Consider the following 25,178-nt stretch of genomic DNA (forward strand, 5'->3'; position numbering starts at 1 on the left):
AAATGGAGTTCCTGGGCCAGGGATCAAATCAGAGTGGACGCTTTGACCTAGGCTGTAGCTGGCATCAACGCCAGATCCTTAACCCACTGTGCTGGGCCAGGGATCGAACCTGCATCCCAGTACTCCCAAGATGCCACCCATCCCGATGTGCCACAGCCAGAACTCCAGTACGATTCTCCTCTTGAGGAGGTTAAATTATGCTAAGGAAATATGACACACTTCTATCAGTCAGAATCTTTTCCCTTCCTCATTCATCAGGGTTCTCCAGAGAAACAGAACAACAGGATATGCCTGTATCCAACTATGTGGTCTCTATGTCTCTATTTATATCTATACATACACACACAAACACATATATTATAAGTGATTTGTTATAGGAAGTGGCTCCCATGATTATGGAAGCCAGGAAGTCCCATGATCTGCCTTCTGCAGGGTGCCAAACCAGGGAAGCTGGCACTGTAATTCAGTCTGAGTCTGCAGGACTGTGAACCAGGGGAGCTGATGGTACAATTCTGTGTCCAAAGGCTGGTGAATTGGGGGGGGTGATGGTTTATGTCCTGGTGTGACCTGAAGGCCTGAGAACCAGGAACCCTGACATCTGAAGGATGAAGACGGACATCCCAGATCAAGCAAAAAGAGGAAATTCTGAAGTTCCCTTCGTGGCTCAGTGGTTAACGAGCCCAACTAGTATCCCTGAGGATGCGGGTTTGATCCCTGGCCTCGCTCAGTGGGTTAAGGATCCGGTGTTGCCGTGAATGGTGTTGTAGGCTGGCAGCTGTAGCTCTGATTGGACTCCTATTCTGGGAACCTCCATATGCTGAGAGAAAGGCCCTAAAAAGACAGAAGACAAAAAAAAAAAAAGAGAGGAGAGAGAGCAAATTCCACCTTCCTTCACCTTTCTGTTCTATTCAGGGCCTCTGTGGGATGGATGATGCCCACCTGCATTGGTGAGGCCCATCTTACTTGCTCAGCCTACTCATGCAAATGCCAATCTCTTCTGGAAACTCCATCACAGACACACCTGGACAAAATATTTTTACTCACTATCTGGGGATCCCTTAGCCCAGTCAAGCTGACACCTAAAATTAACCATTATGAGTTCTGAGTAAAGAAAACAACTCCAATTGGTTTAGGTTAAAAATAGGAATTTACTGTCTTATATGACTGGAAGATTCAAGTTTCAGGTTGACTTGGAGTGTTACTAGATTTAAGATGCAAACTAAAACCACAGGGTCCCTGTTCTTCTGTCTCTAAGCTGGTTCTGCTGTTAGGCTTCATTCTCAGGCTCCCTGTGAGCGATTCCTCCAGGGATCAAGCCTTGTCCAATAAATCAACTCCTCTTTCCCATCTTTCAAGTCAAAGCCCTGAGATGAACTCTGATTAGGCTGATCAGCAGGACTTGCCCAATGGAGAACTGGGGACCCCTACTTGGGGGCTGTGAATGGATGTGGGTGACCAGAAAACCACTAATGATCACAATGAATGTCATGCAAACAATTCAGGTTGGAAATGATTTGAGGTTTCAGGGGAGAGAGAGTTTAAGGTGGTTGGTGTCATGAAGGTTAACGATAAGCTTGGTAAGAGGCCTGCAGAATAATTTTGGGCCATCTCAGCCCAGACACTTTCTGGAGGATTTAGGGCATGAGTGAATCATGCATTCAACATGAATTCACAGACAACAAGCCAAAGATATAGCCATGGTCCAACATAGAACTTGCCCCTTGAAAGTGCAATAGGGAAGTTTGCCTCTGATAAATGCTTCGAGGTGCTATGCCATTTACGGAGCCCTAAAGTGCCTGGTTGAGAAGGTTTTTCTTTTTCTTAGGGGGCAGCTTGCATTTCAGATCTTGGTCTACTATAATATGTTTCAAGCCTTGCCTAAGCACGTGATCTGGGATCCCACCAAGCACATTCTCCAAACTGGTCTTGAAACTGCAGGTACAGGAAGCTTTCTGTCACCACAGGAGTCAGCACCTCTGCCAGATGGAAATTGCTCATTCAGTGTCAGGGAGAGCCCAGTGATCCAGCCCAGGTCTGGGTGGTAGACATTCAACCTTTTGTGGACCAGTATTTCTGAAGGGAAGACCGGGTATCCTCAGCTGATTTATTTTTATGCTGCCTTTTTTATTGACCCAGTACATGATAAAACATAGATAAAAGCATTCATAAGTTAACAGGGCTCTGAGTGCATCATGGTGGTTCTTATTTTATGAATTGCCACTAGGAAAACATATGTGTTTGTTGTGTTGTCAGACTCGGATATAAACTGTCTTTATCTTTTCTGTGGAGCTCAGTTAATAGCAAGTGTCAATATTGATCTAGGATCTAGGGCTCCATGTTGAATAATCTGGAGGCTGTGAAATTTGCATTCTCATAGAACTTTTCAATACACCGAAATGGCATTTCTGCATGAAGTTTAAAAGAAGCACAATCAGAAAATATGTGAGATATGTATACATATATATATTATATATATATATATATTTCTACAGGCTGAAAGGATTAATTGGACTTCTTGAAATAGTGTAAGTTTCTACAGATATGTTCACTGCAGATTCTTCACATTTCAGTATTAACAGAGTGGAATCAAATCCACTGGTCTATCTTACTTTATATTGGTAAAAGCAACTACTTTCTGCTTTTTCTTCCTGCATATGCTGTGATTTTTTAAACCTCAGAGTAGTTCTCAAGGCTATCTAAACATCTTTTTTTTTTTTTCTAGAAATATTTCTCTCCTTCCAGTGTTTTAGGACATAAGTTTTCTAATACATAGTAAAGCTTTAGAATAGTTTACCCCATCGCTTCTCGGCCTTCTGGCTAAGATCAAGTGTAGAATAGTTTACCCATGATTAATATATTATCAATCACAACTAAAAGTCCAGTGGCTAAATGGAAGTTAATATTTTACATATTAGCATTCTATTTTTTGTTTCTTTTGGTCACATCTGAAGCATGCTGAAGGGCCCAGGCCAGGGACTGAACCTGTGTCACAGCTGTAACCAGAGCTACAGCAGCGACAATGCCAGGTCTTTAACCCACTGAGCCATGAGGGAACTCCTAGAGTTCTATTTTATATCAGAGGGGACAATCAACAGATAATTTGTTCATTCAACAAGTACTTATTGGGAATATGCACAGGTCAAACACTTTGATTAAACATTATTTCTGTGATTATTAGGGTTTAGACATTTTGGTGTCTGAATTTAACAGCATTTATGTTTGAGAGTATTGACTATTTCTTTATTCTATGTGTAAAAATAGATATCTGCATATAGTTCTATATACATATATAAATGCATGATACATATACATAAACACAAATTTATAGATAGAAAAAAATCAAGTCTCTTACCACTTGCTGGAAAAAACCCTGCTGATTTTAACAAAAGAGGACAATCTTAGATAATTAACTTGTCATGATAAAGGAAAAATGTCAAAAATGGGTGACTTTGTGAAACATTAATAGCTAAAGAAAGCAAATAGATGATAATTTTTATTTTTTAGTTGAGTTTGGATTATCCAGTAGTCACATCTTGATTGGTGCTGATTTCTGCTTATACCACACTCTAGCTGACTTTTTTCAATCCCTAGATCTTTTTCACTTAAGTGAAATCAAGTGAGAGTTTGTTCAGGGGTGAAGGGGCAAGATTCCTGAGATAAGAGTCCTGAATTGAGTTACACTCTCCTGACCATGAGCTGCTTATCCTTAGCTGGTGAAAACTACTTGTAAAAAGAAGATTACCTTGTCCTAAGGATCCTTCTGACTTCTGGCCGGTTTAAAGATCTACAAAACCAAAATGCATTTGGCTACAGAGGAAAGAAAGAATCTGGCTTGACTTGCAGGTTCTACCCCTTCCTAACTCTGCAACCTCAGGCAAGTGACTTAACTGCACCAAGCTGATGTGGGATTAAGGACAGGGCCCATGCATGCTAACTCTGTAACCTGGGGCATGTTATTTCATCTTCTTGATTCTTGGTTTTCTCCAAGGAACATGGTGGTAGTCATAGAACTACTTAGCTCATGGGGTTAGGAGTGGGGGTGGCTTAGGTAAGCGCAGGGAGTTGCTTAGCTCCATGTGAGTGGGTGGGAGAGCATCACCTGGTGAGAACAACCGATGATAGTTGGGTGATGGATGGGCAACTGATGGAAGGATGATGGCATTAATTTTTTCTCTGCTCTCCTATTAAGGAGAACTGAATAAATAAGAATAAAAGAGACTCAGGCAAACGGACAAGGTTGTGACACAAGACAGACCGGACCTGTGCCTCCTGTCTCAGTGTACCTCGGTGCAGCTGAGAATCGCCCTGGGGGGCCTCGCTTGCTATTTATGGCCGTCAAGAGGTCTGGGTGCCCAGAAGGGATATTGCCTGTCCAGCCTAGACAACTTAAAAAGCACTTAGAGGAATGCAGTTCCATTAGACCCGGCATAATGGACCCACTCAGGGCCAGGCTTTGTAAATACACAGCTAATGTCATTCCGACATGTTTACAGGCTGGGACACGCTTCACATGGGTCAGGACCTTTGAGTGAATCTGCTGGTGCTCAGGCTCAGGAGCCAGGTCCTTTCCCTCTCACATCCAGGACTCTTTGACTTGCACACAAAAAATTTAAAAAAACTGGCAGTAACCCAATTACTGCTTCAAAAGACTGTGGGATGACCTTGGAGGTGCCCAAGTCAGACCAGCACGAGGCAATTGCCCAGAGGTGAAGAAAAGCCATTATCATACTTTGTAGCTGGTTAATTAAAGGCTATTTTTGTCATCTTCAATTCTGAGAAAGTCAAGAGAGCTATAGTCAAGCTTTTACAAGAGAAATTCCTGAAACAGTAGGGTAGAAGGGGCAAGACAATCATAGGCTTTCTCTCTTCCAAATAAGAGTTAAGCATTTGTCCTTCTTACACCCTCCAAATTTTGCTTGGTGCAGTGTAAACCAAGATTCCAGCGCTTTTTTTGAAGCTTCCTGGAGTCTAAATTACTTGGAGATGATCCTACAGGAGGAACTCACTGTTGTGGTTTATCTGATGCCTTTTTCTGTTTTGGAAGGTCATTGGCGTTTGCTGATGACAGAATGTAAAAGTCTTAGTATTTTGTGTTAAAAGCTCATGAAAGCATTTCTTCGAATTTCTCCCTTTATATTCTCCATTTCAAATACGGGTTAAAAGCTCATGGAAATGTTTCTTACATTTTTTTCCTTTAAATTCTAGAGTCCAACTTATTTCATTTTTCAAAATATGGCAGTATTTCCTAACTCAGAGCAATTTTGAATTGATGCCTAATATTTTAAAGCTAGCAGACTTCTAAAAAGTCATTTTATGGGCTGGTGCATTTTTGGCACTCATTTGCAAGGTCAAAATCATCTGACTACAGTCAAAATTTATATAATTCAAAATTCTATGGCAGGAGAAAAAAATCATCTCAAGTCAATGACTTCCAATGTCTAGAGAGTACTTCTAATTTCGTGGCGCCTGAGTCCCTACTTGCCTCATCTCATTCCACTCTTCAATCCCCCCACAAGAACATGGAATCTCCTTGTATCGTCAGTAAGAGGGGTGGCACCTTATTCTTTGCTTTTATTTTCAGACAGAAAATTAGGATTACGCATTTCCAAGTAAATAGTCAACTTGGAATTTTCAAGTCAAGTGATACTAATTCCACATATCAGACATTTACACTGAGTTTCCAAGTTGTCAATATTTAGCAACCTAGCCTATTGCAAACTTGACCGTGGAAATGACTCATGACCTTCAAGTCTAAGATTCCAGGAATGAAGCAAAACCCCTACCAGTCAAAGTGTTTTGGAGTTCGCCGCTGGTGTGTGTCAAAGGCAAGGGAGCAGGCTTAGGAAGAAGAAGACTGGCAGGGAACCAAGAAAATAACAAAGGACTTCTTTGGATTTCTGACCCGTAGCTCTGCCCACAGTACTCTATAACCTTATTACTCCAAGTTCATTACTGATCTTGTTCCTAGACTCAGTGAAGGAATTTCCAACGGGAATATGGTGACCTTCCACACCTTAGAAGAAACTGGCATATATAATGCTGCTGATGATCCTAGGGCCAACGTAGAGAGAGCACACTTGTGTACTTCTGGATTTTGTATATGCTGCACTTACTCTGACTGTTAAATTCCTGTTCATCCTTTTGGCACCAACTCTAACGGCATTTCTTCTCTCTTAGCCTACAGCCTAGGATTATTTGATCATCCCTTTCTCTTTTTGCCATTGCACATTGAAGCAATCTGTATTGCACCCTATTGCAGTTATTCATGTTTTTTCTAATCATCTGGAAGTTGAGCCTAAAGAGCAGGAATCGTGCTCACTTAGGCAGCACACATACTAAAATTGTAATGATGCAGAGAAGATTTAGCATGGCCCCTGCACAAGAATGACATGCAAATTTGTGAAGCCTTCCACATTTTTCCATGAAGTGGGATTGCTGACGAAGAGATTGAAAAAAAAGGCAAAGAGCAGGAATCACATTATGTTCACTAATTTATCCTCAGGATCGTATGCAGAGCTAGGCAGGTTCCAAGATCACAACAGAAAATCTTCAAAGGCTGGACAAAGAAGCCCGGATTCTCAGCTCTCTGCTCTCCCCTCCATCTCCCTGCCTGACCGACCTTCCATCCTTCACCTTTCACCCCACTCCAGCTCCTTGCTCGGGCCCTGAGCTTCCACAGTAGTACTGTGATACCCTCTGAGACGCAGCACAGGAGATTGGGTTTCCCATTAGGAGCACACCATCAATTCTAACAAAATCAGGTGATTGGGTGTCCCTTGGCTATCCATGGCTCCACATCGATGTCCAGCACACAGCAAGGATCTTTGCACATAAAAATGATCAATCCAGATATTAACATTTCATGGGAAAATGGAAGTTAGTGGTGACTAAGACGTGCCACCACTTCTGCTGCTTCTGCATGTGGCTTCAGAGAAGCCTTCTCGTTGAATGATGAGCAGATTCTGTTTGATTCCTCCCTTGATCCCTGAGCATCTCTCCAGTCTTTTAGCATGAAGATAGTGTCTAGCTGTCCACATTTCAAGTAATTCACAACTTGCTTTTAAATCTAGACCTGTCCAGGAGGTCAAAATAATTAAAGACCGAGACTGGGCCCTTGAAATGGATCACCAGGGTTCTTTCCTGTGTTGGGGCACACACATCGCCAGCATAAGGCTACAGACAATTCATTCATGGTGTCATCCTTTTTAGCTGACAGAAAAATAACCCGTTGTTCTTTAGGGAAACTAATGGATGGATAATGATGACAAGATTAGAATGGGCAAACCAAGAGATATTTTAAAGTCCCTTTGCTTGGCTTTGAAAAGGACTAGAATTAACTGTTAAAATGCTAGCTGGCCTTGATCCATTTTGGATCAAATTTCTAGACACTCCTGTCCCAGCCTCTGCCACAAGTAGAATGAATTGCTCTCTACTCCATCCTCATAGCTCAGGTTTATTGGGTTGCGTGTAGCTATGTGTTTCCTTGTCTATCTTCCCTTGTGTGTGAGCTACTTGCAGCGAGCCTCATGGTTTACCCACTTCTTTCCAAATAACAATGTTGGAGTTGATGAAGGTAGCTAAGACTTCTTCTTTTTTTTTTTTAATTTTATTGGGATATAGTTGATTTACGATGCTGTATTAGCCTCGGGTTTACAACAGAGTGAATCAGTCACACATATATGTATATATTCTTTTTTCCCATGTAGGTTATTATAGAACATTGAGTAGACCTCCCTGTGCTATACAGTAGGTCCTTATTAGTTACCTATTTTATATATAGTGGTGTGGATGCGTTAATCCCATCCTCTGAATTTATCCCTCCCCCTACCCAGGTTTCCCCTTCGCTAACCCTAAATTCTTAAGAATATCCTATGCGCCAAATGCTTTGGTTAGAAGTTTATCTGCATGAAATCATGTTATGCCCACAGCGAGGCTGAAGGTTAGGGGCTACTGTCAACCTTATTGTATCATCTCAGAGAGGAGACTAACTAATTGGCTTAAAGTCTTACACCCTGTGGGGGGTGGGGTGGGAGGGTGTCAGGATTTGAATCCGGTTGTTTTGGTTTCCCATCCCAGGCTCTTTTTCACCATTGCCTCTCCATGGAGGATGGCAGACTGTGTCTGGGCCAACGTGGGGAAAGGAAGACCCCAACTGTCAGGGGGACAAAATCCACTTAGAAGACCTTGAGGGTGGAATAATGACAATTCTCCCTGCATAGCTTATAGACATCTCACAGAAAGGATGGAGAAGTTGGATTTGGACAGGTCCTGGGATGTCCAAAAACTTCCACACCATTGTTACAGCTCTAATCGTAGACACCCACTCACTTCTCCCCATTTATGTGTTCTCACACACATTTTCACATATCTGTGCTTTCCCAACCAGCTTATTAACCTCTTTCATTCAAAATGTCTTGCATGTTCCATAATCTTAGCAAAATCTCTTGCGTTCACTAAGGCATTCACTAAGGGAGTGGATTTTTTTTTGAAGTGTAGTTAATTAATGGTATTCTATAAATTTTAGGTGTATAACACTATGATTCAGTATTTTTAGAGACTATACTCCCTTTAACATTATTACAAAACAATGGCTATATTCCCTGTGTTGTACAATAGATCCTTGTTGCTTATCTATTTTATACATATCAGGCTGTGTCTCTTAATCACATGCAACTATCTTGCACCTCCCTCCATCCTGCTCCCCACTGGTAACCACTAGTTGGTTCTCTATATCTGTGAGTCTATTTCTGTTTTATTATATACTTTCATTTGTTTTATTTTTTAGGTTCCACACATAACTGATAACATAAAATATTTGTCTTTGGTTTATTTCACTAAGCATAGTACTCTCTAGGTCCACCTACATTGTTGCAAATAGCAGAATTTCATTCCTTTTTATGGTTGAGTAATATTCCATTGTATGTGTGTTGATATATGTAATATATCATATATTTTACATATATATATATATTCTTTATTCATCTGCTGATGGACACTTATGTTGCCTCCATATCTTGGCTATTATAAACACAGCTGCTATGAATATTAAGGTGCATGCATCTTTTCAAATTAGCGTTTTTATTTTCTTTGGAGGTATAACCAGGAGTGAAATTCATGGATCATATCATAGTTCTATTTTTAGTTTTTCAAGAAACCTCCATACATTTTCCTTTCTTATAGTAACCTTATCAGGTTATGAGACCAACTTTATGCTGACTTCTATTTCCATTTAGCAATTTTTTCTCATTTATTAAATTTTGAGTTATATGTCCTTTTACTGTTATTTAGTAGTTACCTTAGAGATTGCAAAATATGTCCTTGATTTATTATCATGTTACCTTTTCCCAAATAATGTTTGAATCTTCTAACCCTTTAACTTCATTTCCTTCCTTCTTTTGTATTATTGTCATAATAATATGAAAATATTTAAATTATGTATAATTATTATATTTATTAACAATATATTATTTGTGTACATTTATTTATATAAATGCAATTATCAATGTTTATAATATATGGTATCCATATGATATATACAATTATATGTAAGTTTTATACATATTGTACCATATATATCATAAATATTACATAAGTGTAAATAACACATTTAAAATATTATAAATAGTATTTATATTATGTGTAAATTATGCTTTATATATATTTAAACTCCATCACACATTATTAGTGTTGATGGTACTGCCAATATTCACTTTGCTTTCCTAAATTTTTACCTTTTCTCATGTTCTTTATTCCTGCCTGCATGATGTCCTTTTCCCATCTGGTTCACTTTTTCCTTCTGCCTAAGAATTCCTTTAATGCATGTCTGTTGGTGATTAATGCTCTCAATTTTTGTTTGTGTGCAAAATATTTTTTGTCTTCATTTTTTTAATGTCTATGAATGTCTAGATTGGCAGTTATTTTTTGTCACTGCTTTAAAAGCAGTGTGCCATTGCTTTTTGGCATCTACATTTTTCTACTGAAAACTCAATCATCGATTTAATTTTTACTCCTTTAAGGATAACATGTCTTTGTTTTTCATCAGGTTTACTCTGATGTGCCTCTTTGTACTTTTATTATATTAATTCTACTTGGTGATTGTAGGACTTCTTGAAACTGTTACTATATTTCAAAAGTTTCAGTACATTCTCAGCTATTATCTATGCAAATATATTTTCTGTCATGCTCCATCATTCCCTCTGGGATTCAGTTACAGATGTGTCCTACCTTCTCAAAGTCCACCATATTTTGTCCTCTCTTTTCTGTATTTTCCATCTGTTTTCCTCTCTGGGATTCAGCCTGCATATTTTACACTTACTAGTCTTCCATTTCATCAATCCTGTCTTTTATTGCATTCACTCTACTGTGATATTGTGCTTATGGTTTCAGTTATTAAATTTTTTGTTCTAGAATTTCCCTTTGATGCTTTTCAAAAAGTATATTACAGTTCTCTGGTAAAATTCTCATGTTGTCCCATATTTTTTTTAAAATGCATATTAATAATAGTCATTTAAAAACTCTCTGTCTGGGTAGTTTCAATAACTGGGCCATGTGTGTATTTGTTTCTATTTTCTGTTTTTATAATCTTGTTTTTCTTTTTTGGCATGCCTGGTGATCTTTGGTTGAATGCTAGACATTGTGCATGAAAACTACAGAGGTCTCAGGACAATGATAACTTCTTCTAGAGAGGATTCACCATACTCTATGATAGGTGGGGTACCAATTCTATTAATCTAATCAGGCACAGGACTGATTCAAAGGCTGGATTGCAGGTTGCTTAGGCTCCATCCACCCCCTTGCTCATCCATGCTTCTAGGGATGCTTACTATGACCACCTTTGTGGCAGTTGTTCCTCAACTGTACATTTGGTCTTATCAGCATGTCAGACCGTTAAAAGACTTTGGTATATTTTCAGCAGTTTTCTGCCAAACTTTTCAGCCTCTTGCTCTGAGGAACTTGAGAATTTGTCTCTGTGTTCTGCTCTCTAGATTTTTAGTCATTATTGTACTGCCTTCCAACTGTGGTTTTTTCTCTCCATCCCTATGAGATTCCCAATGTTCTAGTGGCTTTCTTATCTGTTAGCCATAGCCCTCTGCTGAGTTTTTTTCAGATTCTAACTCATCATAAAGACAAGACTCAGCAAACGTCCTGAGGGGACAAGAAACTCACGGAAGGTCAGCTCACCTCCCTACATTTTCCTTCTCTCTAGACTCTTGCACTCTTAAGTCCTTGCTACCTTGGCAGCTCTCCAATACCTTCAAGTAAACGTTTTAGTATTTTATCTGATTTCCTAGTGAGTTTTGGAACTATTACCATCATAATCAAAACCAGATGTCCATAAATTTATTTTTTTACATTTGTAACTAGCATATGGATTATACTTTTACTGTGGGCATTCGTACATCTTTTGGTAAAGAAAGATGCTAAGATAGTTGTAAAGGCAGGTGGAAAAATGGGCTTTTGAAATAGTTTTGTGATGTGCAAACTATATAATTCAAAGCAAATTAGGGGAAATAGCATCTTGAGTAGACAAACAATGCTTGTGTTCTATCCTCTGATCCAGAAATCTATAAATACCTTTAAAAAATATTTTGTTGAGTGAATAGATGGGGCCGGAGCAAGAAGTAGATTAAAGTATGTTTAGCTTGAGCTCATGCATTCAGAGATAGTCTTATAAGGAGATGAAGAGCAAAACTTCTGACCCTAAGCCATTGAGCCTTGAAAAATACACCATAGTTATGTGCTGCCAAGAGTGGTGATTTTTATAGTTTTGCACATGGGTTTATGGCATAGTGTAATACTTCTCATGTGCTGCAAAACATGTATTAAAGTATGTCTTTCCTTGAAAATAAGCTATTTTTGCAAAAGATATGGGTTAGGAAGGTTAGATTATTTCCAGTTTTGAAATCAGGATGGCCCAGTGGAAGAATTCGTCCAACTGTTATGTTATTTTCTGTTTCAGAAGAGTTCTGACCATGTATTGGATCACATAGTGGAACAAGGAGTTAATCAAATGCATAATGAGGTTTCCCTTTCTTTACTGACATGTTAAAAATCACTCTGTCTCTGCAGACCCTGCATCAAAGATTATGTAATAAGTCATAGGACAGGCATCAGCAGATAAGAATGGTATTTTGGACTGCTCATTCAAACTTCTATGTTCTGCCTTTGCCTTCTTTTCTGTGAAAAAAGGAAGCCAAGGAATCAAATTTCTGAGACTGAAGAGGTGATCGTCCTTTGAAGAAAACATCCTAAGAGCAGCAGTTGAACTCAGCAGGGTCAATCCACTGCTTCAGAATTGAAGGGCAGAGCAAATCCCTTCATACCACCTGTGCCCAGGAGTTTTCTGGTGCAGTTGGATAAGGGGAGGAAGTTAATATCTAGAGGGGATGAGACTTTTGGAAATGAGGATCCCCCTCTGGGGATCTGGGACTTTTTTTTTTCTTCTCTTTTTAGGGCTGTACCCTTGGCATATGGAGGTTCCCAGGCTAGGGGTCAAATTGGAGCTGTAGCTGCTGGCCTACACCACAGCCACAGCAATGCTGGATCTGAGCTGCATCTTCGACCTACACCACAGCTCACGGCAACACCAGATCCTTAACCTACTGATCGAGGCTGGGGGATTGAACTGGCATCCTCATGGATACTAGTTGGGTTCGTTAACCCCTGATCCATGATGAGAACTCCTGGGACATTCTTTTTGATGCTATTAAAATTAAGAGTGAAGGAAGTGTTTGCCTTTTGCCTTATTTGGGTTGTAAGCACTAGAAAGTGCCCCCAGGCATTTTGAAATAGAGAAGGTCCTAGAAGATGACCCGAAAGTCTTTTTAAAAAGGAGAAGAAGGAGTTCCCATCATGGATCAGTGGTTAATGAATCCAACTAGGAACCATGAGGTTGCAGGTTCAATCCCTGGCCTCACTCAGTGGGTTAAGGATCTGGAGTTGCCGTGAGCTGTGGTGTAGGTTGCAGACGCAGCTTGGATCCCGCGTTGCTGTGGCTGTGGCATAGGCTGGCAGCTACAGCTCCAATTCGACCCCTAGCCTGGGAACCTCCCTATGCCCTATGCCATAGGAGTGGCCCTAGAAAAGGCAAAAAAAAAAAAAAGGAAAAGAATTCCTTGACAATCTTTGCTGTCATCCAAACACCCTTTGTGGTGCATCCCTGCACTCTGCCCCTTGTCATTGTTCTGCCTAGAATACATCTTCCTAAACACCACTTCTTTGACTCTTTGAATCTGCTCAGCCTTCCAGTCCAGTTCAAACCCTATCTTCACCTTGAAGCCATCCCAGAAGCAAGATCGACGCTCAGGAAGAGAACGGGGCTTGGAAGGTAGCCCTGGGAATTTTCTCCATAGCACTGATCGCTGGCATGGGGAGGTGTGGATGCTTTCCACAAGGAATCCAGTTGAGAAGTTCCCACTTTGAGAGGATTTGCACCTTTAGGAGGCAAGAGCAGGACAAGAGATATCTGAAGACAGAAGGAAAGCTTGCAACCCAAGGATGAAATGAGCACCAGTGGGTCTTGAGAGCCTCAGCAAGTCCTGAGAGGTCCAGAGGATCCTAGAGTTAGTCATTAGATTTGGTCATTCTGGGGTCACACAAGGCTTTTGAGATATTTTTCTTGTATATTTGTGATAAAAGTGGGATGCAAAGCAGTACTTTGAAAATTAAAAGATTAAAAATTGCTCTGCTGTGTGCAGTGAAAAAGTCATTACCATGATTATTACAGTTGTAGAGAATGTTCTACATCATTTTCTTCTACCCTCATGAGTTCTCTGGTCCAGAAAGGATTTCTCTGCTTCCAAGAGGATTTTGGATAAACCCGTCCCTGCTTTCCTCTCTGTCTCTCTTCCTCGTCAGTTGCCTCCAAAAACATCACACACGGGAGACTGCATTCTTGAACAGTTTCTTTTTTCATCTAATTGCCATTTTCTCTCACACTGAAAACAAACTCAATCTTTGCTGCTTAAACAACGTTGTATTTGGAGACTGTCAAGCTTAATTAAAGCTGAATATTTTTCCAGGTGGTGTATTAAGGACAATGTAATAGACTGCGCTGAGGGACAGAGCCCAGTCATTTAAGAGGTTGCTGGACAAGGAGGTAAAATTCTATTTACGGGTGACGTGTATAGATAAGCCTTCCCCAACTGATTCAGAGAAAACAACTCTGCCACTGGTCCATTAAGATCGAACATGCTTCCAGTTAGCTTTCTTGAGGAAGGGAGAGAAAAATAGATCGATAATACTTATGATTTCTTGAAAAGAGAGGTCCTCACTAAGGCATTGCTCCATTAAGGGTCTTTGCTATTAATAGAGTTGGATCAGCTGCATTGGGTGACATTAGCCAGAGTTCATTATATCAAGAGGATTGTAAAAATTGTCTTTACCATGTCCAGCTAGAAATGTTCACAGACTTCGTGTTACCTTTGGTGCTGGTCTGACATAAGAATGATAATTTTCTGATGGCATTCTTTTATTATAAAATAATAATTTCATTTTTATTTTATTTTATTATTTTATTTTATTTTATTTTTGTCTTTTTTCCTTTTAGGGCCACACCCTCAGAATATGGAAGTTCCCAGGCTAGGGGTCGAATCAGAGCTACTGCTGCCAGCCTAAACCACAACCACAGAAGCACCAGATCTGAGCCACGTCTGCAACCTATTCCACAGCTCGCAGCAACAACGGATCCTTAACCCACTGAGTGAGGCCAGGGATCGAACCCGCAACCTCATGGTTCCTAGTTGGATTTGTTTCTGCTGTGCCACGAAGGGAACTCCATAAAATAATAATTTAAAAGGATAAGAGCAATAATATTATATATCTTTATTTTCTTTTTATGGCCACACCTGTAGCATATAGAAGTTTCTGGGCCAGGAGTTGAATCGGAGCTGCAGCTGCAGGCCTAGTCCACAGCCACAGCAATACCAGAGCTGAGCCACATCTGTGACCGATGTAGTGGCTTACAGCAATGCCAGATCCTTAACCTAATAAGTGGGGCCAGGGCTGGAACCTGAATCCTCATGGACACTATTTTGGGTTCTTAAACCACTGAGCCACAGTGGGAACTCCTTACATACTTTTTATTGACTGCTTTCCATGTACTAGGACCTGTGCTAAGTGTTTTGCATATACTAGTTAATCTTCAAAGTCATAGTGTAAAATCTCAGGCTACTTTCAGATGAGGCATTTTAAACACAGCAGGTTAAGTTACTTCCTCAAGGGTCGCATGGAAGCCTGAATTTTGAACTCTAACCTTTCTAACTCTACAGCTTAATTTCTCTTAACCAGATCATTTTCCCATAGTCAGTGATTTATGAACCTGTAACATATACTATTAATTCTCCAGCATAAATTCCCCATTTAGGAATATGCAACACTCTGCTTTTTGAAAAGTCACATTCACACATATGATTCATTTCATAGGCATGCTTAAGTGTTCTAATAAGCAATTCTAACTCAGATCTTTTCATGGTTTAATATCTCTGATAAAATTACTCAAAGCATCCATTTTCAAAAAACTCTTCATGCTGTTCTTTATAACCACAACATTAAGCCTACAAATTTACTCCACAGATAAATTAAGTCATTAATAATATTGCCTATGGCTTTTAATCTACTTTAGAACATCATACAAATCAGTGCTGATCCCATCAGTAATACATATTCATCTGCGCTGGTTAATAGGTTTGAAAACAAACTGCAGAAGGCTTCATGTTTATGGATGTCCGCACGCATTTCCCAACAGTTAATGAGAATGAGTTTCGGGCCCTTGAAGGTATCTGACACATGATGAGATGCAGAACAGGTATGGAACTCTCTTCCCTGGTTCCCATATGCTTCCATTATTGATCACTTGATAAACAGTATCACTCAATAACCCCGGGCTAAGCCCCATGAGGAGCTTGGCTTGAAGGTTAGGTGTAGACACAGTTCCTGCCTTCAAGGTTTTGGACAGATAAGAATAAGTTGTGAAACAAGCATGTCATATGAATTACATGGTGAAGATGATCTGTGTTGGAGGGATTTGAAGTCTAAAGAGATGGTGGAGGGCTGAGGAGGTCAGAAGAGGGGCTATGGACTCAGAAGAAGGGCAGGATTTGAAGATGGAGAAGAAAGATGTTATCCAAGTGTTCACGGAAAGAGAAAGAGATGGAGATGGGAACTAGCAGATGAGGAAAGTGGCTGATGGGATAGAAGACATGGGCTGTGCTGTCGCAGATGCCATTTAGCTATGATGACGGGTAAACTTGTCTAGGCAATGTAGGACCACAATATGGAAGATATGTATCAGGTCTATCCCATGTAAAACAGAATGGCTGGAGTTAAATCAAGACTGTTTCACACCCCTAGCTTGATCTCGGTGGGAGATGACATGGGAAGGATGGGGAAATATATCACTAATGGCAAAACCATTGAAAGAAATATCTGGTGGTATTGCTAGTGGGGAATTCTGATTGGTTTGTGTTGGGCTTCCTAAGAAAGTTTCCATAATATCTTTTATTGGTCTTTACATGTTTCTTATTAAAAAGAGTACAACAATATTAGAAGATTTTTTTTTTCAAGGAGAAGTCTTTATTTTTACCCTTCCCATGTAAGAGAAACACTAATCTTATTTTTGTATATTCTTTTCCAATCTGGCTTCCCATAATTGTACTTAGAGGGTAATAGGATTCTGGGTGCTGCTCTTTTCACATAACACATAGCTTTCCATGTTTCCACACAGTGTTTATAATTATGGTTTTTAATAGACATAGTATCCCATTGAGTCACTTTAACAGAGTTTGCTAATGCATTAGACTATTGTGGAGCGCTTACATTGTTTTCTACTTTCCGTCATTATAGATGACACTACAAAGGGCATTGGCATGCGTGTGACTTTTTTTGGCTTCTATTGAATTATTTCCGAAGCACATATTCCTGGGAGGGTAATTACTTGTTCATAGAGCAGGAACACATTGTGGCATTTTCTCTGGACTACAAGGCTGCACTTTGAGGACCCATACTGATGGAAGATGGGGCCAGCAGGAAATGAGGGCGCCACTGTCACCTCAAATGTGGAACAGGAAAAAAAAAAAAAGAAAGAAACCACTGTCGTAGATAGTAAAATACCATTTGATCCATTGAAATTTCTGTGTCACTCTGACTTTTGTTTCTTTTATGTTTACTTCCTAAATCATAAGCAGAGAGAGGAGGCTGAAGGGGGTCAGAAAGAAAAGCAATGGATAGGTGATGGGGTCAGAGAAAAGGGGAAGGAGAAGAAAAGGAGAGATCATCATGGAGAGCTATGATGGGAAGAGGAGTGATGGGAAGAACACGGCATAAGCGTACAATTGCAGCAAAAGAGTCAAGCTGCCTGCTGGAACCCTTTGGTGTCTGGATGTTGTCAGCCTAATCTCTCACAAGGGCCTGAGAGATTCTGGGAGCGTCAGGTTTGGAAATTTCCATCCTTCTTCCAGGCTCTGGGCACTACCCGATGGTCTGCGTTTTTCTTAAAGACTCATTCCACCAGGGCCTTTGCGTTTCTTCATGGCTCCTATCTGCAGGTGGTGCTTGTGACCTTGCTCTTGGCCAGCTGGGCATGGAGGTAGGAATTCTTAGGAGGGCTGGCTGTGGATCTGGGGGCTTCCTCCCTCCTTTCCTGCCCTTGCCTTTGGCCTTTCCCTGGGCAGGTGTTTGGGAGAAGACTTGACTGTTGAGATTGGTCTCTGGGGCTGCCCTCCCATCACCTTAGATCCCGGTGGATTACAGCTGTGGAGAGAGAGAGAGAGTGCACACGGATAATATGGCTTTGATATTTTTGTTTTGAATTCAATTCCAAAGACATTTATTCATGAAGGACTACAAGTAGGACCTTGTCTATGTTGGCTGGGAAACATTTAGAAAGGGAATGTGCTGGGGTGGCAGGCCCTCCCCGAAACTTCACACATTTTCTAGTCGTATCACGTTTTTGCCCATGTTTAATTAGCAAAAGTGTCAACCTCAAGAAGTTTTAAAAACAATTTTAAATTATCCTTTCAATTTTTGAAGAGCAGAAGAAATGTGGGCTATAAAGACATCATTTCTTTTTCTTCCTGAGTGATTTTGCAGGTCCTAAGTAATGGTGACTTTTCCTCTCCCTGGAATTCTCTTCCTGCCGGTGGTCACGTGACTTGCTCTCTCACTTCCTTTAGGTCTTTGTTCAAGTGCTGATTCCTCAGGGCAGCTGTCTGCAAACACCCGAGCTGTGAGCCTGCCCTCCCTCACATTCTGTTCTGTATCTGCTTTATGTTTCTTCAAAGCAGTTATCTGATACTTTTGCTACGAACTATTTTTTTTTTCCACTTTTTAGGGTCACACCCTAGGTGTATAGAAGTTCTCAGGTTAGGGGTCAAATCAGAGCTGCAGCTGCCAGCCTACACCCCAGTGATAGCAACACCAGATCCAAGCCATGTCTGTGACCTACACCACAGTTCATGGCAATGCTGGAACCTTAACCCACTGAGGGAGACCAGGGATCAAGCTTGCATCCTCATGGATACTAGTTGTGTTCATAACCCACTGAGCCACAACAGGAACTCCCTGAACCTGTTTTTATTGTCTCTCTCACCTGCCAAAACAAAAGTTCTTATAAGGCAGAGACTTCGAGTGCCCCTAACTACTGTATCTCCAATTCCTAATACAGTGCCTGACACATAGCAGGTGCTCAAAAATATTGTGGAATGAATGAATAAATTAATGAGACCAATGTATGCTCTTTTGACAAAACAGAAAAAAAAAAGTTGTTCTAAAAGTAATCACATCTGGAACAATACTCAGGCATTTAGAAGAAATGTCTCAGTTACAGTAGAAATGGGGTACCAAATAAAGATGGCTTAGGGTACCACAGCCTCCTTGATACTAGAAATTCAAGTGCATATCTAGCCAACAATCTCACTGTCATGTATGAAGTGTAGCCTGTTATTCTCATCTCTGGCTATGGGAACATGCATGTGGGAGCATGGCCATCTATGTGGAAGCTCTAGTTCCCAGGACTGGGTAAGGGGGAGGATGGTGGTGGTTGATTGCTCAGAATCTGGGAAGAATTGGGATGCAGTTATATTATCAAACATGGGTCGATGAAGATTGGAGTTAGAGAGTAAAGGGAGTAGGGGTTTCTTGTTCCCCTGTCCCTCTCTTTCCCTTTCCATCACAGTCATGCATTCTCTTTTCGCAGAGAGTACCTGAGCTGGAAGGGGAGAGGGACATAGGATGACAGTGACCCTCCTTCCACAAGTTATCTTGACCTCAGCCAGCTTCGAGAGCCAAATGAAGCACAGTGCTCTGAGCACACAGACGAGATGTGGCCAGTGTTAGCAATGGGCACACTTGTGGCTCTTCTCTCCCCTCCTGCTACTGTGGCCCCCCTTCTCCAAACCTGAACTCCTCTGCATCACAGGGTAACAGATCTGAAGTACCATTTTTTGGAAGGTTACTGTCATTTGCTTTAACCCTTAGGCATAAGAAGATGAAGGAAATTGCCCTCATTCTTGAGACCATAATGGGGTCAAGTCTCAGGAGAGAGAAACTTTCCCCTGGACTGAGAAATCCTGAATGTCCACACTCCACGCATAGGGCATTCCTTCCCTTTTCTATGTGGCTTTGCAGCTCTTCTGGACAAGGGGCACAGTGCCTTTCCCCATGAGTCTTGCACCAGCCTGGGCCTCAGGAGACCTGAAAGAGACAGCACTTATCCATGGCTTTGTTACCTGACAGTGAGAGGAGGGGGGCAGATATGCAATCCTTGTTCTCGCTTAGTGGGTGGGGGATCTGGCGTTGCCATGAGCTGTGGTGTAGGTCACAGATGGAGCTCAGATCCTACATTGCTATAGCTTTGGTGTATGTAGGTTGGCAGCTGTAGCTCTCATTTGAAACCTTAACCTGGGAACTTCCATATGCTGCAGGTGTGGCCCTAAAAAAGCAAAACAATAAAAAAGAAGAATTTCAGAGCTTTGTTCAGAAGTAGAACTTTTCATGGATACAAGCTGAAGTTAGCACTTGAATGTCCTTTAGGAATAAAGGCTCAGGATGACACATGGCACCCTTGCTGTGGTAAAGTTGCTTTCCGGTACCCTTCAAAGGAAATTCTGTATTGGCCTGGATTGGTCATTTTAGGAAGTTGACGGGTCGGTCAATGTGCCTTTCGTGTTCCATAGCATGTAGTAACTTAGTGACTAACTGGAAAATGGAAAAGATCATCCCCGTTTTCTGAAGATGACTGTGTGGCCTCGGTGGAGCCGTTTAATGATGGTTGTTTACAGCCTTGTTGATTGTTTTTGGTCCTAATACAGACAGCTCAATAAGTATTGCTCAGAGCACTTTGCCGTGCATGTAGTTAAATGCTCTTAATTGACTTGACAGAGATGAGCTCGTCCACTCTCAGCTGCTCCCTTTGCTTCATCCTTTCTTTTTCTGGACGCTTTGGTCATATCTTATTTCCTCTGTGGTTTGAGTCTCAGACAAGTGTTTTGCAAATATGTCATGGAAAGAATCACAGTTTCTAATATCTAAAATTTATTAGACTGTAGTTTCCTTCAAAATATGAATGTTTTCTCAGTCATATTAAGTCATTGCCTATTTGCCTCCATGTATTTACTATGATTCTTAGTCAGAAGTTTCAAAGTCTGTTTGGTAGGTTTTATGGGACTCCAAGTATCACGGGGAGAAGGAAAAAATAATGTAGCAGGTGCACAGTTCCCAGGTTATGATGGTACAAATGGTGCCAACCCCAGTCCTTCCCATAAAGTATTGCCTACCCCAAAGGGAAGGTCAGGATCGCTGATTCCCTTCAGGCTCCCATGGCACCCTTGTTTGTTGCAGTAAAGCTGGGGATATATGAGCGTCTTGAGAGGGGACACATGGCCCTATATTGCTGTGCCAAGCAAGCTGGCCCAACAAGCAGGCAACGTCCTTGACTTCCCAGAGGGTCCAGTACTCAGAAGGCCTCAGCTTCCTGGAAAGTAATCCTTACCAATCACTTCCCATTTCTCCAGACTTTCTCTGTGGAGGGGTTCTTGGCTGAATTGCCAGGAATCTTTGGATTCAGACCTTCCAAACCTTGGTTCCTTGCTGGTGTGAGGCTGTGGAGATCCAGGAGGCAGGGCCAGCACCTCCTAAGAGGAACCTAAGAGCCTAGGAAGACAGGCGATGTCCGAGGAATGTGGCCTTGGAGAGCCTATCCCATGAGGTCGACCAGAAGCTTCTCAGTGAAGCTGAATGATGGCAGTGAAGGCTGTCTATGGGTGGACATCAGATTCTTCAGTAGGTGAAGCAGAGCTGGGGTAGCTGCCTATTTATTGCACACCCACAATTGAAAAATTAAGAACCATCACCTCTTCAGTTCTCTCATACAGACACTTGGCAGGAAGCCAGTGGGCATGAAGAGTATGGAGTTAAGAGCAGTTCCAGGATCCAAGATTGGGACCAGCACTATGTTCCACTCCAACCACAGCCAACGCACACCTCTCTGGGAAGGACCATCCCTTCTTCAAGGTCATTAGGCCATAGCCTGTGCACCCACCCTTCTGTCCTAATCCAGATCCCCACCCCCCAGGACCATGAGATAAGAACGTGGGTGTGAGTGGCTCATGTGGGAGAGTGTTCAGGGAAACACAGTTGGGAAGTGAGTTGGAGAAGAGAAGAAAGATGAGAAAAGATGTGTTATCAGAAGGTAAACAATAAGGGCAACTGGGACTCAACCTGCCTGAGGACCGTCTGAAAGACCCTGCTGAGCCACATCATGACTGTTGTGCTGGGACACAAGGAAGCGGGGAGACCCACCCAACACAGCATTCCTTATTAGGGGTCAGGCCAAAGCCCTGGTCCTCTGGCCAGCCTTGCCTGTGACAGAGCACCCATCTATGGGGGGAGACACCCTCAAGGAGAGATGCAGGGAGCCCTGTGAGGGAGAAGCTTGCAGGTGGATTGCAGAAGGGCTGAGGGGCTGTGGGAGGGATTTGGAGAGTGTCTACCACTTCCTGTGAGGCAGCCCACACCCTCAGTCTCCAGCTTATGCGTTATCCCCACCTCTTCTGGAGAGTGGCTGGCAATGTTTCTTGTCAAAAAGAAAATAATGCGTACCTATGTACATGCATTTAATCCCTTTCTGAGAAGCCCGCTGCATTCGGAGCAGGAATTTGTGAAAATGGGTTAAGGACCCATACAAAGAAAAACATTGATGAGTTGGTCTCACCTGGAGGCCCAGGGTCGGGAGTTTGTAACCCCTCTGCATTCAGTCATTGCCTGAGGTCATCGATTTCCTGAGAATGGGGCCGAGAGGAGCCTGCAGGATCTGGGACTGGGGTGCGTTAGCAGCTGCAAGGGAGCAGGGTGGGAAAGAACCGCACCCCTGATATTTCCCTTTCCCATCATGGTTTGAGTGCTTAATGGCTATTTAAATTTTTTCCTCTGATTGTGGTTTAGTACATTGAAGACACATCTCATGTAACGTTGGGAATATCTGACAATGATTAAATGTTTTTTCCCATCCTCTCCCTTCCCCTTAAGATGATTTTGATTAAGCCAAGCTTGCAAGTTGGAGAGATGAAACAGAAACATGTCAGGTGGCTGTGTCTCTTATGACTGGGGCTAACACGTTGTACCTCATGGCATTTCCTCAGCCTTAATGTGTTGTAATAAAGTAAAAATATCTTTATCTCATTCTCAAAGGGTTTCATGATGTGTCCCCAAGTGGGTGGTTGCTGCTTTACACGAGATGCCACATGGAGAATTTGTTACTTATTTGTTTATGTATTGCTTTTTAGGGCTGCACCCATGGTTTATGAAAGTTCCCAGCCTAGGGGTCGAAATTGGAGCCACAGCTGCCTATGCCACAGCAACGCAGGATCTGGGCCGCATCTGCGACCTACACTACAGCTCACAGCAACACCAAATCCTTAGCCCACTGAGTGGGGCCAGAGATCGAACCCACATCCTCACGGATACTAATTGGATTCATTTCTACTGAGCTACAACAAGAACTCCCCACACGGAGAATTTGAACAACGTCTTCAGTATTAACTAGTTGAGGATGTATGGATAGAGCCAGAATTTTGGATGGAATAAATAACCTCTAGACTTTCTTACCTCCCACTGGGATCCTATTGAGCAGAGGCAAACCTTCCATCCAGAACCACAATCTATTAATGGTGGGGGAAGACATTCTTGGGTAGTAGAGATTAGAACTGAGGTTTTTTTCTTTCTTCTTCTTCTTTCTTTTTTTTTTGTCTTTTTGCCTTTTTTTGAGCCACTCCCACAGCATATGGAGGTTCCCAGGCTAGGGGTCTAATCGGAGATACAGCTGCCAGCCACAGCCACAGCCACAGCAACGCGGGATCCGAGCTGCATCTGTGACCCACACCACACCTCACAGCAACGCCGGATCCTTAACCCACTAAGCAAGGCCAGGGATCGAACCCGCAACCTCATGGCTCCTAGTCGGATTCATTAACCACTGTGCCACGACAGGAACTCCTCCTCTTCCTCCTTCTTTTTTTTTCCCCACTTTTGAGGGCCACACCCTTGGCATATGGAAGTTCCCAGGCTTGGGGTCGAATCTGAGCTGCAGGTGCCTGCCTACGCCACAGCCACAGCAGCACCAGATTCAAGCCTCATCTGTGACCTACACCACAGCTCATGGCAACGGTGGATCCTTAACCCACTGAGCGGGGCCATGGGTCCATCGACCTTGTTGTGTCCTCAGGTTCGTTTCTGCTGAGCCACAGTGGGAACTCGGGAATTAAGGTTCTTATAATGGAAGGAGTCTGTGGGACTTGCAATCCACCTGAGTTAGAAACAGAATTTACTTTGGGCTTCTGCTTGACCTTTAGGCTGATACAAATTAAAATGGCAGAATTGACCCTTGATTTACGACACTGGGAAGAGGAAAAACAAACTCTTGTTTTCTTACCTCTTGGAGAAACCTCACCTCGATTCTCCTTGGAGAGGCATTTTTGTGTTCTGGGAAAACAAAACAAAACAAAACAAAAAAACCTCTTGAACTGTAACATTAGAAATCTTTCTTATCTTGCTAAAGATGATGACTACTGTTAATTTGTAGAAGAAAAAAGCAAGGCCTATTGCAAAAAGAAAACTCTAGAAGTTGTTTTACTCCATGGATTTATAATGGTCATGGGTGCGATTAAGAGCTTCAGGGAGAAAGGGCTTTTCCAGACTAGGCTTTGTGTAATCTTTTCAGAAGTCAGATATAAAAGATGGGGCCGTTATTAGTTAAGCAAGTTAACCGCTGACAACCTGCTAAATTGACTTCATGCTCCGAAACATTTCACTCTTTACCAATGACATAATCCCTGGTAATGTCTAAACCAAAATCTTAATTACTTCTGCATTTGTTTCTTTTGGCATAAAGGGAGTGCTCCGAGGAGACTTTTATTTTCTGGATGTACCAGTGTACTGATAAAATATTTAATTTGGAAATCATATTTGCGACATGCGTGTAAAACTGAAAATCATGGTGCAAATGAGAAGCATCATTACAGTTATTGGAGACAGACTTGGGAAGGGTTTGCCTGACATAGCTGGCCTTTGTGGAACACATAGCAGTGCAAAGGGGTGTATGATGTTCTGGTGTTAACCACTGACCTCCCCCCCACCAATACCCCCCACTTCCAAGGTCTTAGAGGAACTCCCAGCTGGTCCTGATATGGTCTGATCCCTCCTCTTTGGTCTCCTGGTTGGTTCTGTGTTGGTCAAAGCAGTCTACATCCCATAGTAGAACTGTAACCCCAGTTGCTTCCTCCTGTTTCAGTAAATCTTAAGGCGCTCTTGGTCATGAATCTGCAGTAACTCAATCTTCAAACTTGAAATGCTTCTTCATCTTCCATGGTTCACTCATGCCAGCTCTTTTGGTTTTGAACTTTCCTATCCGTAAATCCATAAAGCGCTTAAGTGGTGACTCTTCTCCGATCTAATATTCTCTGCTCATTCGCTCTGTGAATGTCAGTGCAGTAAAGTTTTATAGGATTCTGTGTGAAAAGATAATTTTTGGGCTGAGTGATACCTAAGGACTTCTAGCCCTCATTGAGGAGAAGCCATCTACTTTCCGTTGGTTTCCTATTTATCCCAGCTTCCCTTCTGGCCACACAGTGGGAATAAAAATAAGTCTATTTGTTTCCCTCTGGGGACAGAGAGGTTCTGTTTAATTG

The 25,178-nt window shown here is 41.9% G+C and overlaps 2 non-coding genes across 2 annotated transcripts; both read left to right on the forward strand.

The window, feature by feature from the left end:
* Nucleotides 1-2,797: 2,797 nt before the first annotated feature.
* On the forward strand, nt 2,798-2,986 carry LOC125113092 (U2 spliceosomal RNA). Its single transcript, XR_007131327.1, has one exon. It is a non-coding gene; the product is annotated as a U2 spliceosomal RNA (small nuclear RNA).
* Nucleotides 2,987-6,311: 3,325 nt separating this feature from the next.
* LOC125113101 (U6 spliceosomal RNA) lies at nt 6,312-6,419 on the forward strand. The gene has a single exon (XR_007131332.1). It is a non-coding gene; the product is annotated as a U6 spliceosomal RNA (small nuclear RNA).
* Nucleotides 6,420-25,178: the final 18,759 nt, after the last annotated feature.

Source organism: Phacochoerus africanus, chromosome 12, assembly GCF_016906955.1.
Source record: "Phacochoerus africanus isolate WHEZ1 chromosome 12, ROS_Pafr_v1, whole genome shotgun sequence".
Lineage (NCBI taxonomy): Eukaryota > Metazoa > Chordata > Mammalia > Artiodactyla > Suidae > Phacochoerus > Phacochoerus africanus.